The sequence below is a fragment of the Tamandua tetradactyla genome, chromosome 3, assembly GCF_023851605.1.
Source record: "Tamandua tetradactyla isolate mTamTet1 chromosome 3, mTamTet1.pri, whole genome shotgun sequence".
In the NCBI taxonomy this organism is placed as follows: domain Eukaryota; kingdom Metazoa; phylum Chordata; class Mammalia; order Pilosa; family Myrmecophagidae; genus Tamandua; species Tamandua tetradactyla.
The window spans coordinates 204270288-204286707 of NC_135329.1; positions in this window are offsets into that span (position 1 = coordinate 204270288).

Consider the following 16420-nt stretch of genomic DNA (forward strand, 5'->3'; position numbering starts at 1 on the left):
CACAGCATTATGTTCTCAAGGTTCATCCATGTTGTCATATGCTTCAGGACCTCATTCTGTTTTACTGCTACATAATATTCCATCACTATGTATATACCACATTTTGTTTTTTCCCCTGGTCTGTCGATGGGTACTTGGATTGTTTCCATCTTTGGCATGCTATGAACGTCAGTGTGCAAATGTCTGTTTTGTGTCACTGCTTTCAGCTCTTGTGTGTTTATGCTTACATAAAAACCCACTTAATATTTAAATTTCTAAGGAACCCCCAGACTATATTCCACAGCAGCTTTACCATTATATATTTCCACCAACAGTGCGTAAGTGTTCCAGTTTCACTACATCCTTTCCAATGTTTGCAGTTTCCTATTTGTTTAAAAGCAGCCATTCTTATAGGTGTGAGGTGATATCTCATTGTAGTCTTGATCTGCATTTCCCTTATAGCTAATGATAATGAACATCTCTTCATGTGCTTTTTACCCATCTGTATTTGCTTCAGAAAAATGTCTATTCATATCTTTAGTCCATTTTATAATTGGGTTATTTATTCTTTTGTTGTTATGTTGTATGATTTCTTTATATGTACAGATATCAAACCTTTATCTGATATGTGATTTCCATATATTTCTCCCTTTGAGTTGGCTGCCTTTCACCTTTTTGGCAAAGTCTTTTGAGGCACAGAAGCATTTGATTTTGAGGAGTTCCCATTTATTTATTTTTTCTTTTGCTGTGTGTGCTTTAGGTGTAAAGTTTAAGAAGCTAACTCCTATTACTAGGTATTAAAGACTTACCTATGTCTGTTAGGTCTAATTAATTTATCAAATTGCTTAAATTCTCCATTTCTTTACTGATCCTCTGTCTGACTGTTCTATCTATAGAGGAGAGTGGTATATTGAAATTTCTCATCATTATTGGTGAAACACCTTTTGCACCCTCCAGTTTTGCCTATGTTTGCCTCATGTTCTTTGGAGCCCTTTGATTGGGAACCTAAACATTTATGTTTGTTATTTCCTCTTGTTGAATTGTCCTTTTTATTAATATGTAGTGCCCTTCCTTTTCTCTTATGATGTCTTTACCTTTAAAGTCTGCTTTGTCTGAAATTAGTATAGCTATTTCTGCTTTCTTTACACTACAGCTTTCATGGAATATCTTTTTCCATACTTTCAATCTATTTGTGTCCTTGGGTGTAAGATGAATCTCTTTTAAGCAGCATATATATGGATCATATTTTTTAATACAGTCTGCCAATCTATATCTTTTAATCAATGTATTTAGTCCATTAACATTCAAAGTTATTACTGTAAAGACATTTCTTGAATCTAGTGTCATCATTTGGTTTTTATTTGTCAAATCTATATATTATTTTCCCTTTCTCTCTTTTTATCCTTTAAGTTACCCTTACTGATACTCTTCAATTCTGTGCCCTCCTCTTGACCTCTCTCTCCTGTTTTTGTTTTTGTTTTTTCAGCCAACAGAACTCCCTTTAGTATTTCTTGTAGGGCAGTTATTGACAAATTCTCTTATTGACAAATTCTCTCAGCCTTTGTCCATGAAAATTTTAATCTCTCCCTCACTTTTGGAGGACAACTTGGTTCAATATAGACTTCTCAGTTGGAAGTTTTTCTCTTTCAGGATCTTAAATATATCATGCCACTACCTTCTTGCCTCCATGGTGCCTGTTGAGTAGTCTGAACCCAGTCTTATGTGGTTTCCCTTGTATGTGGTGAGTTGCTTTTCTCTTGCTGCTTTCAGAACTTTCTGCTTCTCTTCAGCATTTGATAGTGTTTAGAATGTGTTTTATAGCAAGCTTATTTAGATTTATTCCAGTTAGGGTCCATTGGGTTTCTTTGATTTGCACATTTATGTCTTTTATAGGAGTTGGGAGGTTTTCCCTCATTTTCTCCTCAACCAATATTCCTAGCCCTTTAATCGCCTCCTGTGACACCAATAATTCTTATAGTGCATTTTATGGTGTCCATCATTTACCTGAGACCCAATTCTCATTTTTCCATCTTTTTTTGCCATTTGTTCTTTTGAGCATTTTAATTCAATTTTCCTGTCATCTACTTCACTTATTTTTTCTTCTGCCTCTTCAAATCTGCCGTTGTGTGTCTCTAGTATATTTTTAATTAGGTCTACAGTATCTAGACCTCTGTGATATCTCCTATTTTTGTATTTGTTATTTCAAATTCTTCTTTATGTTCTTCTAGTGTCTTCTTGATATCTTTATTTCATTAGCCAACCTTTTGAATTTGTTTAGGAGATTTATATGAACATCTTTGATTAGTTGCTTCAAATTCTGTGTCTCCTTGGTGTTTTAATTTAGCCATTTGGCTAGGACATATCTGCCTGCATCTTCATATGTTTTGTGATTTTCTGTTGGCTTTGAGGCATTGATTATCTTGGTAGGATTATTTTGAAAGTAATTTCCCTCAGTCATCTACAGTTTTGCATATGCATAGATTTCCATTGACAGTCTCCTTTTGCACTTGGTTTGTCATTAATTCCCTGCCAAACCAAGGCCCAGACCTCATGCAGGGGATGCAACTCTACTTGATGATCTGTTCAAAGCTAGCTAGATAGGCAGTTTACCAGAGTGCACTTTCTGTTTCTTCCCAGAAGATGACACTCTTAGGCCTCCTCTTGCCCTAATGCCCACCTCTCCTTGGCTGTAGCTCCTCAGTAGCGATTCCACGTATGGGTCTGATGGGTCTGTTGGTCCCTGGCTCCCACTTGAAATGAACTTGGGCTGTGGGACTGGGTATTTAAAATGCCTATGTGGGATTATAGGGTGCTGTACAGTGGTGCATGCCGCTGTGTGGGGTGTTGGGTGGGTTGTGATACAGGTGTGCAGACTGTGGTGATGCTGGGTTGTGGGGCATAGTGGGTTGTGGGTCACATGGGTGCGGGGCCCAAAGGCATGGATGCAACATGGCTTGCTTCCTCTTCCCTGCCTCCCAGTCTGTGGACTCCTGAGGTCTCAGGTCTCCGTATGGAAAGGGGAGCGGCAGATTCTGTGCACTAGCTGAATGATCTGCATGAGCAGGGAAAGGAAGTCTGCTGGCTTCCAGGTTCCCCAAGGGAGGTCCAGGCTGCAGAACTGAGTGGGCTGATCTCCCAAGCTAGCTGCAGGGATAGGCACTTTCCTGTGTGCAGCTCCTTCTGCCCCGTGGAGTCACAACCAAGCACACTCACCCCATTCTCTCTGTCCCAATTCCTCAGCTTTTTTATCCAGGACCTCCTTTCCAAGGTCACTCCCACCCTGAAACCTTGCTGAGGTCATTTTTCTGTCACTTTTCTCGTTGTTCTATGCAGTAGGGGTGAACACAGTCAATCCTATTCCATCATTTCCCCAAAAGTCTCCCCCAACCAATGTTTTAGCAGAGCTTTCTTTAATTGTCAGGAACTAACAAATAAAAAAAGAAGAAGAAGGAATAAAGAAAACATCTTTCCAAGTCTTGCTGATTGACCTGTACAGAGCATGCTCTCTTTCAGGGCTTATCCATACAATTAGTGCAGATAATAGTTCGAGTCCAGAGTATAGGGACTTTCCTGATCCTTTTGGCAAATGTACTTTATCTTTGGCATACACATGTGACCCAAGGACTTTCCCCTTTTACAGGGATATGAATGCCCCCTCTTTTCTTAATTTCCTTAAGGTCCCAGGCACTGTACCGCATATCCTGTGGCCAGCAATCCCTTGCCTCAAGCAGTCACTTGACTGCACTCACACAGCATTCTGTAGGGGAGCTCAGTGCGCTGCCTTCTACATGCAGAATAAGTTCAGGGATGCTGCATCCTCTGGCTACTTCCAGGAAGATTGTGCCAGTCATACATGCTCCTAATATTTGCACTTGGTTTATTCTGCTCCATCTGGAACCTGGACCAGGGGTGTGCACTGGAACATGGGCTGGCTCCATGGTTACTGAAAACTCAAAGTCCTTGTTACCATACACATTCTTCCCTCAAGTTGTCTTTCTGTTCCCCAAATACTGGTAAAAATATAATGAAATAAAAGAGATAGTGTTGCATTTTATTGTGTGGTTAGTGCTTGATTTTATTTGGACCCTGAGTGCGTTTAAGGTTTAGATATATCATTTGCGATGTTGGTATCACTTTTAAGTTACAGGCAAGAAATGACTAATTATTCTCAACATCAGTATTTGGAAATAACCGAATACTAAATATTCTCGTGCCTAGCAGGGTACAGAGAATGTTGATATAACTTTGACAGTGTTTGTAGAATGAATGAGGGAGGGAGCAGCATGCAGAGCAAGTATGGCACCTTTGGGAAGCTGAAGGAGGGCAATGTGGCTGGGTGTGGTATAAGGCCGAAGATTAAGACCCCATATTACGTGCTGCCTGGGTATCTTGGGGAAGCCATGAGGAGCTCAAATTCCTTAATTTTGAGTTCCCCTCCCTACTCTGCACCTGTGGATAAGGTCCCCTAGCCAAATAACTCTCCTATCAAAAGACCAGGTGCAGTGCCTGCTTATTCCTGTCAGCCATGGAATTATTCAAACAACCAATGACATCATCCATTGAAACCAGGGGGCACCCCACCCTGTTGCTTCCCAAAGTCTTAGGCTGTTCACTCTGCACCCTAGTGCAACCCCCATGTGGCCCTACATCACAATCAGTGTCCTCTGGCCATGCTGTCAGTATATGTGACTGATAAACTGCCATCAATCTCATCTGTCCCGTGTTGTGTCTTCACCTATCCCCATAGCCCTTGGACAGGAATCCCTCCCTCACCAAGGGGATGAGTAGGAGGCAATTGAAACGCTGGGGCATGGGGAGTCATGTGGTGCCAGAAGAGCTGGGAGTACAGGTGGCTCAATCCCAGCCAGGACCACCCTCATCTAAGTCTGCATAAAGGACATCCCTGCAGCATAGCTTCGTAGAGTGTGCTACTGCCCAGGATTGTGCATTGACGCAGCTCTGGGACAGGTGTTAGAGAGAAGGGAAGGACACCAGGATTCTGGCCCCAGGATGAGAAGGCAGAGGTGGCTCTACTGGAGGAGAATCTCACTGAGAGCTGGGGCCCTGAGGGCATATTTTCCAAATGCTTTCCTGCTTGTGATTGACCTGTTTCTCAACTCTGGACATATCCAAAATCAGTAATTGCTGACTGCCAGGACATTCCAACACAAATACTTTTAACACACTAAAAAACAGTTATATATGAAATCCTGTTTTCAGACTACAAAAAGCAGAAACGGCCCTGATGCAACGGATTCTCAGAACTAGCTAATCAGCTAAGGAACTAACTAACTAAAACTTTTTTTACATGTACCACTACAATTTAGTGGCCAGTCTCCCAGAAATGTTTTGGATTGTTATTTCTTGTACTTTTTTATTGAGAATATATTTCCCACTTTATTTTCAATGTTTGGGTGTATTATGATGAGACCATTTTATCACATCTCACCTTCCATGTAAAAATTGCCAAAAGATCATAGTAAGCCCATATATGCTTCCTGATTGTTACATAACTTCCCAGGCAATAAACAGAGTAAAATATGCAATCTTAATTTTACTCTATCCTGGAATTATTTGCCTGATGCATGCTTTTCTATAAAAGAGCCTTTAAACAATCATATTATCAGATTAACTACATGAAAACAGCAGCAGTAGTTTACTTTTCTACTGGCTTCCCAAAGACTTGCATTGTTGATTTAATGAGAAAACCCAAGTTCTCTTTGTTGCATAAAACCAAAGATCTCCTAAAGGATCCACTCACTGATTCAGAGCAAGGTTAATTCTTAAGCTCATTTTTTTTAAGGTTTTAAATATACTTTATTTCTTCAATAATGCCATATTTTTATGAGTGCACAATGCTTTTATTTGTCATCATTAGGAGTTGGTTTTGAAACAATTCAATATCACACCATCTGGCATGAGTACTGATCACTCCATTCCTTTGGGGTGACTCTGCCAACAGGGGACAGGCTTCTGTAGAAACCGGATAGACCTGAGCTCAAATTATGTCTCGATATTTTCAACGGCTGTGAACTTCATTCAGCATTGCTTAATGGGGATAATAATGATTTCACCATAGGATCAGGTTATGGCTTAATTATGGAGCCTGAAAGGGTATATTGAAGTCTTAATCTCCACCATCTTTGAATGTGAACTTATTTGGAAATAGGGTCATTCCAGATGGAATTAGGCAAATTAAAGGGAGGTCACCTGGACCCTTGCTCCAATATAACTGTTGTCCTTACAAGAAGCAGAAATTTGGATACAGACAGGCAGATGGGAGAATGTCAAGAGATTGAGGCAGAAAAGGCCATGGATTACAAGCTACAGCCAGAAGCCAGGAGAGAAGCTGGGAACAGATTTCAAAGGGAGCGTGACCCTTCTGATTTGATTTTGGACTTCTAGCCTCCATAACTGTGAGACAATACATGCTTTGTTTTGTTTTCTTTTAAGCAATCCATTTTGTGGCATGTTGTTAACAGTTACCCTAGGACAGTTTGTTACTAGATTTAGAAATATAGAAATTTAATGCAGTGTCTGGGATATTTGTTCTTATTATTGTTATTAAGTCATTTAATGGTATTTTATCTATTTATGACTCAATTACAAACATAATCCACTTATAATGCAGATCTTGGCCCATTTTGATATAAATGTATCTTGGTGTTCCAAATCCAGTCTTCTTGAGCATATATATTGTAGATTTTGCTATTTTAGGAAATAAATTGATAGCACCTTTCCCTGTGGCTTCCAATAACTGAAAAATTCTGTAAAGGAACCAAGAGACAGCCATCTGGAGATAAAACTACTAGAAATGAATTACACCAGTGACCAAACAATTTCCCTAGTACTTCACCACCAACTGGGCAGATTCACCCCATCCTTCTTAGGCACAATTGTCTCAGGAGTTTGCATGCAGAAGAGTAGAATGTGTGTGTAAGCCATCCAAAAAAATACTAATGACTGGGATGAGAAAGGAAGCACTCATTCCCAAATTCACCCATAAGTGAAATGACTCCTCCTTGGGGAGACTGATAGAACGGGTGTAAAGGAAAATGGAAGCAACTTCTAATGGTCCCCAAAGTGTGGAAGCTCTCATTTCATAGAGCAGGGAGGGAGCAGGATGCCTGTCCTTAAGGGATGAAATGGGAAATGAACTTAGCTAGGGAAAAAAAATGCTTGCCTGCTGTCAAATATTTAAATATTTCCTTTCCCACCATGAAGGAGATATATGTCTTTCCTATCCAAATTATTTTACATTCATTATAGATGTACGTATCTATGCATTATATATAAATTTATATATGTACAGAAAATTTGCAAATTTTCTGTAATGGTATTAATGTGTTTTTATTTTTTTATAAGGGGAGGCACTGGAAATTGAACCCCGGGTCTCTGGCATGACAAGTGAGAACTCTGCCTGCTATTCCACTGTGGCCCGCCTGGTATTAATGTTTTTTACAGTACACATATTGATACAAATCGATATACCCCATTAATAGTAATGTTAATATTGTCTTTTATTTTGATTTATGAATACTACACAATATGAGTGTTGTATAGTATTTATTTTATGAACTGTGTTTGGTCGGTTTCCAAACTGCTACAACGAGCATCCTTTACATGTTGTTTTATATCCACTTGCAAGAGAGTATCATGGGATTATTATATCCAGTTCCAGAAGTGGAACTGCTGGTTTGCGGAATCTGCATCATGCCTCTTGGACTCTATAATATACTGCCAAATTATACTCCAAGTGTTGACATTAATGTACTCTCTAGCAGCAGCAGGTTATGAGCCCCCATTTCCCCACACTCTCACCCCAGAAGTAGGCAGACTCAATTCTACTGTCCTAGGTAGACCTGGGACCACCCTAATCCTTGGAGAGGGGTCAGCCCAGGAAAGCCTCGTGTTCCCCAGGCAGACTAGCTTCAATGAAGAAGGAGGGAAAAGATGAGCTGAGCATGCCTTGTTACTTTTTCCTTATTTACCAATCAGAGAAATAAATCCCCAGGGGAAGAGTGGATTAAAGGGAGAACAGTTGAGGGATATCCATAATATTCTCTACACCTGGAAGGAAACAGCAGGCGCATAAAGCACTTCTCCCCTTCCCATCTTGCTGTGCATCTTTAAACTGAGTGTTTTTATCTCCCTCCAAGACTAGAAATTTCTTAGTCATATTGATATTGTCCACTCTATTATTTTTTATCTTCTTATTCTGAAACATAGAGCACGTTGGACCCTGTCACTTCATCCTACATGTTTCTGAATCTCAGGTTTGTATTTCCCACCTCTCTTTCTGCCCTGAATGCTAAGTAACAGCCTCAGCTGTATTATACAGTTCATTAATTTTTTTCTACTCTAACCACATGTGGAATTTTAATCAGTCGATGGCAGGTGTATCATGATGCTGTCTGAGGAGCAGCAAGGCAGCGGCTCTCAATCCTGACTGCACATAGAATTGCCTGGGGAGCTATCAGATGCCTGATGCTGATGCTGATGCTCCATCTCAGACAATTAAATCAGAATCCCTGGGAATGGGGACCCAGATAGCAGTAATTTTTAAAGCTCTGCAGGTGATTTCAATGAGCAGCCAACCAAGAAGACCCCTCACAAGAGGAAAGAGGGAGACCTCAGCTTCACATTACGGTTTGCAGGTGACCCATGCATGGGGCCTGCCTGGCTAGAATCAGAATGAAAGGACAAAATCCATACACGTGCACTCTTACAATTTTCAAAGGACAATAACCAATTTAAATTGTATGTAAAGTGCATCTAAGCATATGAAAGAGGAAAACAATTTCCAAGAAAAAATTGACTTTATGTCTATTTTTTCAAAAATGGAAATTCTGTACTGGTAACACATTTTTACCCCTTTCATTGAGTGGGTGCTGATTATTTTCTGTTATATAAGCAGAAACATTGGGGCATATGAGGGGAAATTTTAGGGATTATATAAATAATGGTAGCAGTAGTAGGTTTTTTTTTTTTTTTTTTTTTTGCATGGGCAGGCACAGGGAATTTGGGTCTCCGGCATGGCAGGCAAGAACTCTGCCTGCTGAGTCACCACGGCCTGCCCAGATACTTTTGAGTATCTTCTGTTTGGTGCTTTAGGTCATTTCTTCTAATTTTTATAAGAAATTGGAATAGCACAGAAAAAGACAATAATAATTAAAAAAATAAAATATAAAAAAACATAAGAAATTGAATATTATTATTTTCCTGTTTTATAACTGAGGAAATAAACATGGAGGGATCAGCTTATTGCCCAAGTCTGCAACAATTCAAAAATGGCAAAGCTGGGATTGGGAACCTGTGCCAGTTTGAAAGGATGTATGTACCCTAGAAAAGCCATGTTTTAATCCTAATCCCATTTGTAAAGGCAGCTGTTTCTTCTAATCCCTATTCAGTACTGTATGCTTGAAACCATAATTAGATCATCTCCTTGGAGATGTGACCCAATCAAGAGTGGTTGTTACACTGGATTAGGTGGAGATGTGTTTCCACCCACTTGGGTAGGTCTTGATTAGTTTACTGGAATCCTATAAAAGAGGAAACATTTTGGAGAATGGGAGGAGATTCTGAGGGAGTAGAGAATGACATAGTCACAATAAGCAGAGAGTCTACCAGCCAGCGACCTTTGGAGATGAAGAAGGAAAATGCCTCCTGGGGAACTACATGAAGCAGGAAGCCAGGAGAGAAAGCTAGCAGATGATGCTGTGTTCACCACATTCCTTTCTGGATGAGAAAGAAACCCTGACCGTGTTTGCCGTGTGCCCTTCCACTTGAGAGAGAAACCCTGAACTTCATCAGCCTTCTTGAATCAAGGTATCATTCCCTGGGTGCCTTAGGTTGGACATTTTTATAGATGTGCTTTAATTGGGATATTTTCTTAGCCTTAGAACCATAAACTAGCAATTTATTAAATTCCCCTTTTTAAAAGTCATTCTGTTTCTGGTATATTACATTCTGGCAGTTAGCAAACTAGAACAGAATCCAACCTTTCTAACTACAGAGACAACCCCTTCCCCATCACCCCTGCCATTGGCTATTACTGTTTGTAACTGCAACCATTAATTACAACTTGTTCCACTGCTCTAACAATACCTGCTGCCTGCCGCCCAGGTCAGTTAGGCAACCACAGTCAGTTCTCTTTGGGCAATTGCATTCACAGGTGTTTCCTTCCAGTGGAGATTGTTTGAAGACCCAACCATAAACACACTAATCTTAAGGGCTCTATAAACTGCAATTCTGTATCCCCAATCCATGGCCTGGTGACCTGTATAGAGAAAGTGCTCAATGAATATTCATTGAACAAATAAATGAGTAAACAAAGCATGAACAAATTCACAAATGAGTCCTTTTAGGATGTGTGAAGGTGGCAGCCTCCCTGACTTTGAATCAAATGCACTGAGGGACAAAAAAATAAGATGTACTTTGAAGGAAGATCAATCTTAGTATAAATATGCATTTTTATACTTATGAATGCTGTAAACATAAGCAATTTGTGCTTGTGAGCTTGGGTTTCCTTATGTGTAAAGTGGGATTGATAAAGACTACTTCTAAGGGTTGTTGTGAAAATAAAAAAAAACAAACATATGTAGAGTGCCCAGCATAAATAACTCCTCAAAACATGGTATTTATTTTCATTGGTGTGTGTTTTGTCCTATAAAGTTCATAAATATTCATAATCTGCTGATTTCTAAGGAAATTGGAGAAAATTAATGTATTTTCCACAGAGATTTCCAGTACAAGCACGGGATGTTCTTTTAATATCATTGAGCACATTGGAACTCAACAAGCAAACGCATTAATACAAAATTTAGAAAGATTTACATAGCCAACTTCCAGTAGTTTAGTCTTACTTTTAGAAGTTGTTACTAAAAAGAAACTGAGTTATTCTAGATAAAATTGCTCTTGACTGTTGCTTGAAATATGCCAATTTCGTATTTTTATTTGGGGCTAATAATGCTTTCTGTTGTGTGTTTATTTGCCTAATAAGCACATCTGCCTAGACTTTCATTGATGATACACAATAAATATTTTTAGAAAGAGGGATAGCTATGAGATCTAGTAGTTACAGGATAATGCCCTATGATTTTCTGACCAATAACAGGGAGGAAAGGATTGACCCCAAATATGGGGGAAATTCTAAGGAGGTACATTAACCAGAGATTCCTAACAAGTAAATACTTTGGACCCTTGTTCCTTTTTTTCCCCTGAAGTGCAGGTTTTTAATGTTAATCTTGAATCTGAGAAATTATTTATAGGTACCTTTAATGAATTTGCTAATAAGAAGATAAACATTTCACTTGCATTCTTAATACATTACTGTTTAAGGCCAAAGATAGTTTATATTTTATCTTTGCAAATTAAGACAGTTTAGTTAGTGTCCAATTGTTTCTTTTCACTTTTTATGCTTTTAATTTGAGAATTTAATTTATCTGCCTGGGTATGTGGCTTTACGGTATATGGAGATTTATGTTTTTCATCAGTTTAGAAAATTTGAATTTATTATTTCTTCAAATATTGCCCCTCTGTTCTCTCCTCCTTCTCTTCTTCTGAAACTCAGTTAGATATATCTATACCTTTCTTTTTCTATCCTTCATATCACTTAAGGTTTATTCACTTTCCATTTTACTATGATGCATTCTTTGTAGTTTCAGATGTCTTCTAGTCCGCTAAATTATTTTCAACTGTGTCTAAATGGTTGTTTAATCCATCTATTGGATTTTTTAATTCAAGAATTACATTTTTATTTCACAAAGATCCTATTTTGAAATACATCTCACTATTTTTTTTCTGATGATCTCTTCTTGCATGCTCATTTTTGAGATCACGCCCTTTGTTTCTTTAAAAATTGTCCACAAAGCTGTTTGGTATTCTGTTTATGGCAGTTTAAATGTCTGCAGTGTTGGAGAAATAAGAATATCATTTTATATTCCTTCAGGCACTCATGCATAGGGGCTTCCCTCTTTGGGGCTTGATGATGCTTAATTGTGGACTCACTTCTTGGACATTCTCTGCGGAAAATCTGTTATGCTGAAATTGGGGTAACTTTTCTTTAGGGAGGGCTTGCTTCTGCTTTACCAATAGCCAAGGCACGTCACCAATTTGGGCTTCCTTCTACTGCTGTTGCCATTGTGATTCAATTGGGTTTGCTTACACCGTCCCTTAAGACTCACCTTATCTGGTTGCTGCTGGTGTACTCCCTGAGAGAAGGCACTAATGGAACCAACACCAGTCCTTGCTCTGGATCCTGATCACATAAAGAAAAATTGGGGTGAGGCAGTGAGGAGGGTGTGTTGAAGAACCCTTACCTCGCTTGTGACTATGGAGAGCATCTATTTTCTGCCTTATAATGGTCTCTTACTTCAGCCATAATGCTGCTCACAAAAGATCTGCATGAGGGTGGGCCGCGGTGGCTCAGCGGGCAAAGTGCTTGCCTGCTATGCCGGAGGACCTCGGTTCGATTCCCGGCCCCAGCCCATGTAACAAAAACAAAAAAACAAAATACAATAAAACAAGAAAATGTTTAAAGATGTTTCCCTTTCTTCCTTCCTTCTATCCTTCCTTCCTTCTCTCTGTCTTTCCTTTAAAAAAAAAAAAAAAGATCTGCATGAGAATTATTTGACCAAGTCTTGACTGAGAGATTTCTTTTTTCACAGTTCAGTGAGTACAGGGTTGTTCAGAAGACTTTGTTATGATATAATAATATTGATAATAAAATTTATTAAATGCTTCATCTGTGCCAGATTCTATTCAAGGAACTATATATTATCGTTAATTTTCCCAATGAATCTATAACAGAAGTACAATTACTGCAATTCCAATTTTAACAAGATGCAGACTTCAATGTAGTATAAAGTTATCTTGTAATATGGACACTAAATGGGGAAGCCATGGTTCTAATCTGAGTAATCTTGACTCAAGAGCCATCTTTCTTTAAATATTGTGATATACTGTCTCTCTAAGCATCAAAGTCAAGTAGTCAAATGGGATTAATGGGATTCTCCAGGGAAAGTTGTACCAACCCAGAGCTCAAGGGCATCCTTAAGCCCCAGGAGGTGCTGCTGCTTCTTGGAAGTGTTCATATTTGGTGCTTTGTGTGTGGCAGCCCCACGGGGTTCATATGATTGTCTGGAGCTCCTCAAGTTTCTAGTCTTTGGTGTAATGTCAGTTTTCCATTCCTACTGGCAACCCTAGTCTCTCTCACAGTGGAGATCCTCTCACTATAGTGGGTATGACCACTTTTCAGACAGTAAGAATTCAGAGGACCATAGCAGGGAAAGTCCTTCTTTTTCTCCAAATCTCTACTTTGGAAAGTCACGAATAGGATTGGACGTATATTACCAGTTTTTAGAACAGCTTATACTTTTCCATTCTAAAGTGTTCTCAACCAACCTATATATATAGAGAGAGATATATATAATAATAATATTAATAAAATTTATTTAACACTTACTATGAATGTATCAAGTACTTCTAAGTATATTGTATATATTGGTCAATTTAATTTGTACCACCTTTGAAGTAGGTGGTATTGTTACATCCATTTGAAAAATGAGAAAACTAAGACCAAGGGAGGCTAAGATACTGGCCTAAGGTCCAAGAACAAGAAGTTGGCAAAGATCAAAAGCTGACCATGTGTCACCTGATTTTCATAAACTGAGGGTAAAAGTGCAAATGTGTGAAGCTTTCTTGAGGTCAAGTTGGCAGTATGAACTAAAAACCTTAAAATGCCATCCGTTGCTTAACTGTCAATTCCACTCTGTGTTCTTTACCTCAAGAAATACACAGTTAAAGGTATTATTTGAGAATTTGCCAAATTCAAGGTTAATTTCCTCTTTAGTCTAGATTATTTCTTGGTTGATTAACCCAAATATGATGGAAATTTCAGAACACCAAGAGATGTAGAGTGCCCAGAGATTTTAATCTTCCTTTATTCTTTGTGAAATGCAATGATGACCACTTTCAAGGCCTTACCTAATCTGTTTTCAATATTCTTCCAAATGTGGAATACTTTAGTACTTTGCTGAGTATTAAACACTGGAGCACCCATGCGGAAGCATCTGTGCAGTGGTTCTCATGGGAGGAAACATGAGGAGGGAACATAGAGAGGTGGAAGGAGGTGGTGTGAAAGTTAACACTGTTAGTTACTTTCCCTGGATCTGAATCACAAATAATGGGCCCTAGGTGACAACCTACAGTAGGCAGAACAGTGGGCCCCCGAGGATGTCCATATCCTAATTTCTAGTTACATGAAAGAGGGGAATTAAGTTTTGGATGGAATTAAGGTTGCTAATCAGATGACCTTGAGATTGGGAGATCATCGTGGAGTACCCAGGTGGGTCCAATGTAATCACAGGTGTCTTTAAAAGTGGGAGAGGGAGACAAACAAGGAAGCCAGGGAGATGGAACATAGAAAGAACTTACTCTACTAATGTTAACTTTGAAGATGGAGGAAGGGGCACAGAAGCCAAAGAATGTGGGCAACCTCCAGAATCTGGAAAAAGCAAGAAAAATGGGTTCATCTCTAGACCCTTCAGAAGAAATTCTCATCTTATTGTCAATTCAATTTTACCCTAACTGTTTTAGTTTTCTAGACTGCTTAAAGCAGAAACACAATGCCTTAAACCATGTGAATTTATTAGCTTACAGTTTGAGGCCATGGAAATGTACAGATCAAGGTATCGTCAAGGCGATGCCTTCTTCCCAAAGACTGCTGGTGATCCTTGGCTCCTCTGCCACATGGCAAAATGCACATGGCATCTGCTGGCCTCTCCCATCTCTTCTAGGATAGCTGTTTTCAGCTTCTTGCTTCTGTGGCTTTCTCTCTCTCTCTCTCCCTCTCTCTCTCTATCTCTATCTCTCTCCTCATCCCATTTATAAAGGACTACAGTAAGGGGATTAAGACTCACCCTGGGCCATGCCTTAACTGAGCTAACTTCACCAAAGTTTGTACTTATAATAGGTTTACACCTATGGGAATGGATCAGCTTTAAGAACGTGATTTTCTAGGGGAACCTACAGTTCCAAACAACCAATGTCCATGGAGACCTGTTTTGGTTTTCTACTCTCTAGAATGGTAAGATAATAAATTTGTATTATTTTAAGTCAAAGTTTACAGTAATTTGTTACAACAGCAATAAGAAAGTGATGCGCATCCAAGCAAATTTTGTGACATGGAAGGAAATGTTTTTACCTCTCCATTATTAGAAACATTAAAAAAAAAGAAAACATAATCTCTATGAATGAAGAGGGACTTACAGATGTTCCTTTTTTCTTTTTACTGATATACAGGTTGTTTAAAGGAAAAGGTACATAGATATTCTACCTAGTAAAGTAAAACCAACAGGTTTTTCAATTCTAAAAAGAAGGAAATTAGGAAATCTTAAGTTCATTGGGAGGGATTTTCCTGGGTTCTGGTCATATACACAATATTTAGCTACCAGCACCCATTTGCAATAGTAAAAATTTGGAAACAATTTAAATGTCTCAAAATAAGTAATTAGACAAATTACAAATTGCTGTATGTCTACACAATTGAATGCTGAGTTGCTAATAAAATCATTGCATAAAAATACATTTACTGAAGTGCAGTGCTAATCATGAGATACATACATATATATACATATATATATATACACTGAGTAATGAAATTACAGAAGAGTTTGCAGAGTATAAATTAATTAGATTTAAAAATATGTATAGATGCATGAAAGAAGGTTTGAAAGTATCTACATTAACTTGCTACTGGTAGTTTTCTCTGTGGGATTGGGGTCACACATTTTTTATCTGGTTTATCTTTTTGCCTATCTCCATTTTCTGATTCTTCTTGGTATCAGTCACTGTTCAACCAGGGAGACAGAACCAGAAGCTGCATTTTTAAGGGGCTTATTGCAAAGAATTAGCCTTTGTGATTGTGGGGGCTGGCTAGCCAAGTCTGAAATTTGTAGGGTGGGTCATCAGGGCAGTCCACAGGTAGAATAAAAGACACAGAAAAAGATAGAAATAAATGTCAAAGTGTAGCAAAAGTTCCCAGATGGGCAACCCTAATAGAGGACATGGGCTCATGGGTGCTTCTTAGCTCTCTTGGTACATGCTTGCACTTATGTCAGTTACAATTCAGCTAGCTTCAGCTGTGGGACCATGGGTAAGCCATTTAACCTCCCTGACCCTAAGCCGTTTAACCTCCCTGAGCTTGTTCCCTTATTTTAAAAATTGGGGTATCTGAGCAGAATGGAAACTTGTCTTCTCATTGGTTCCTTCTTAAGCCCTGAACCTTTATTGGGTTGAAAAATTGTGACAACAGCAATAATCGCCCTGAAAATAGCACTAATAATATCAATAATAGCAATAATAATAACTGAGAGCAGCACCACGCAGTGCATTTCAAATACATTGTCTTATTTACTTCTCAGTTTGATTATTGTCAGCT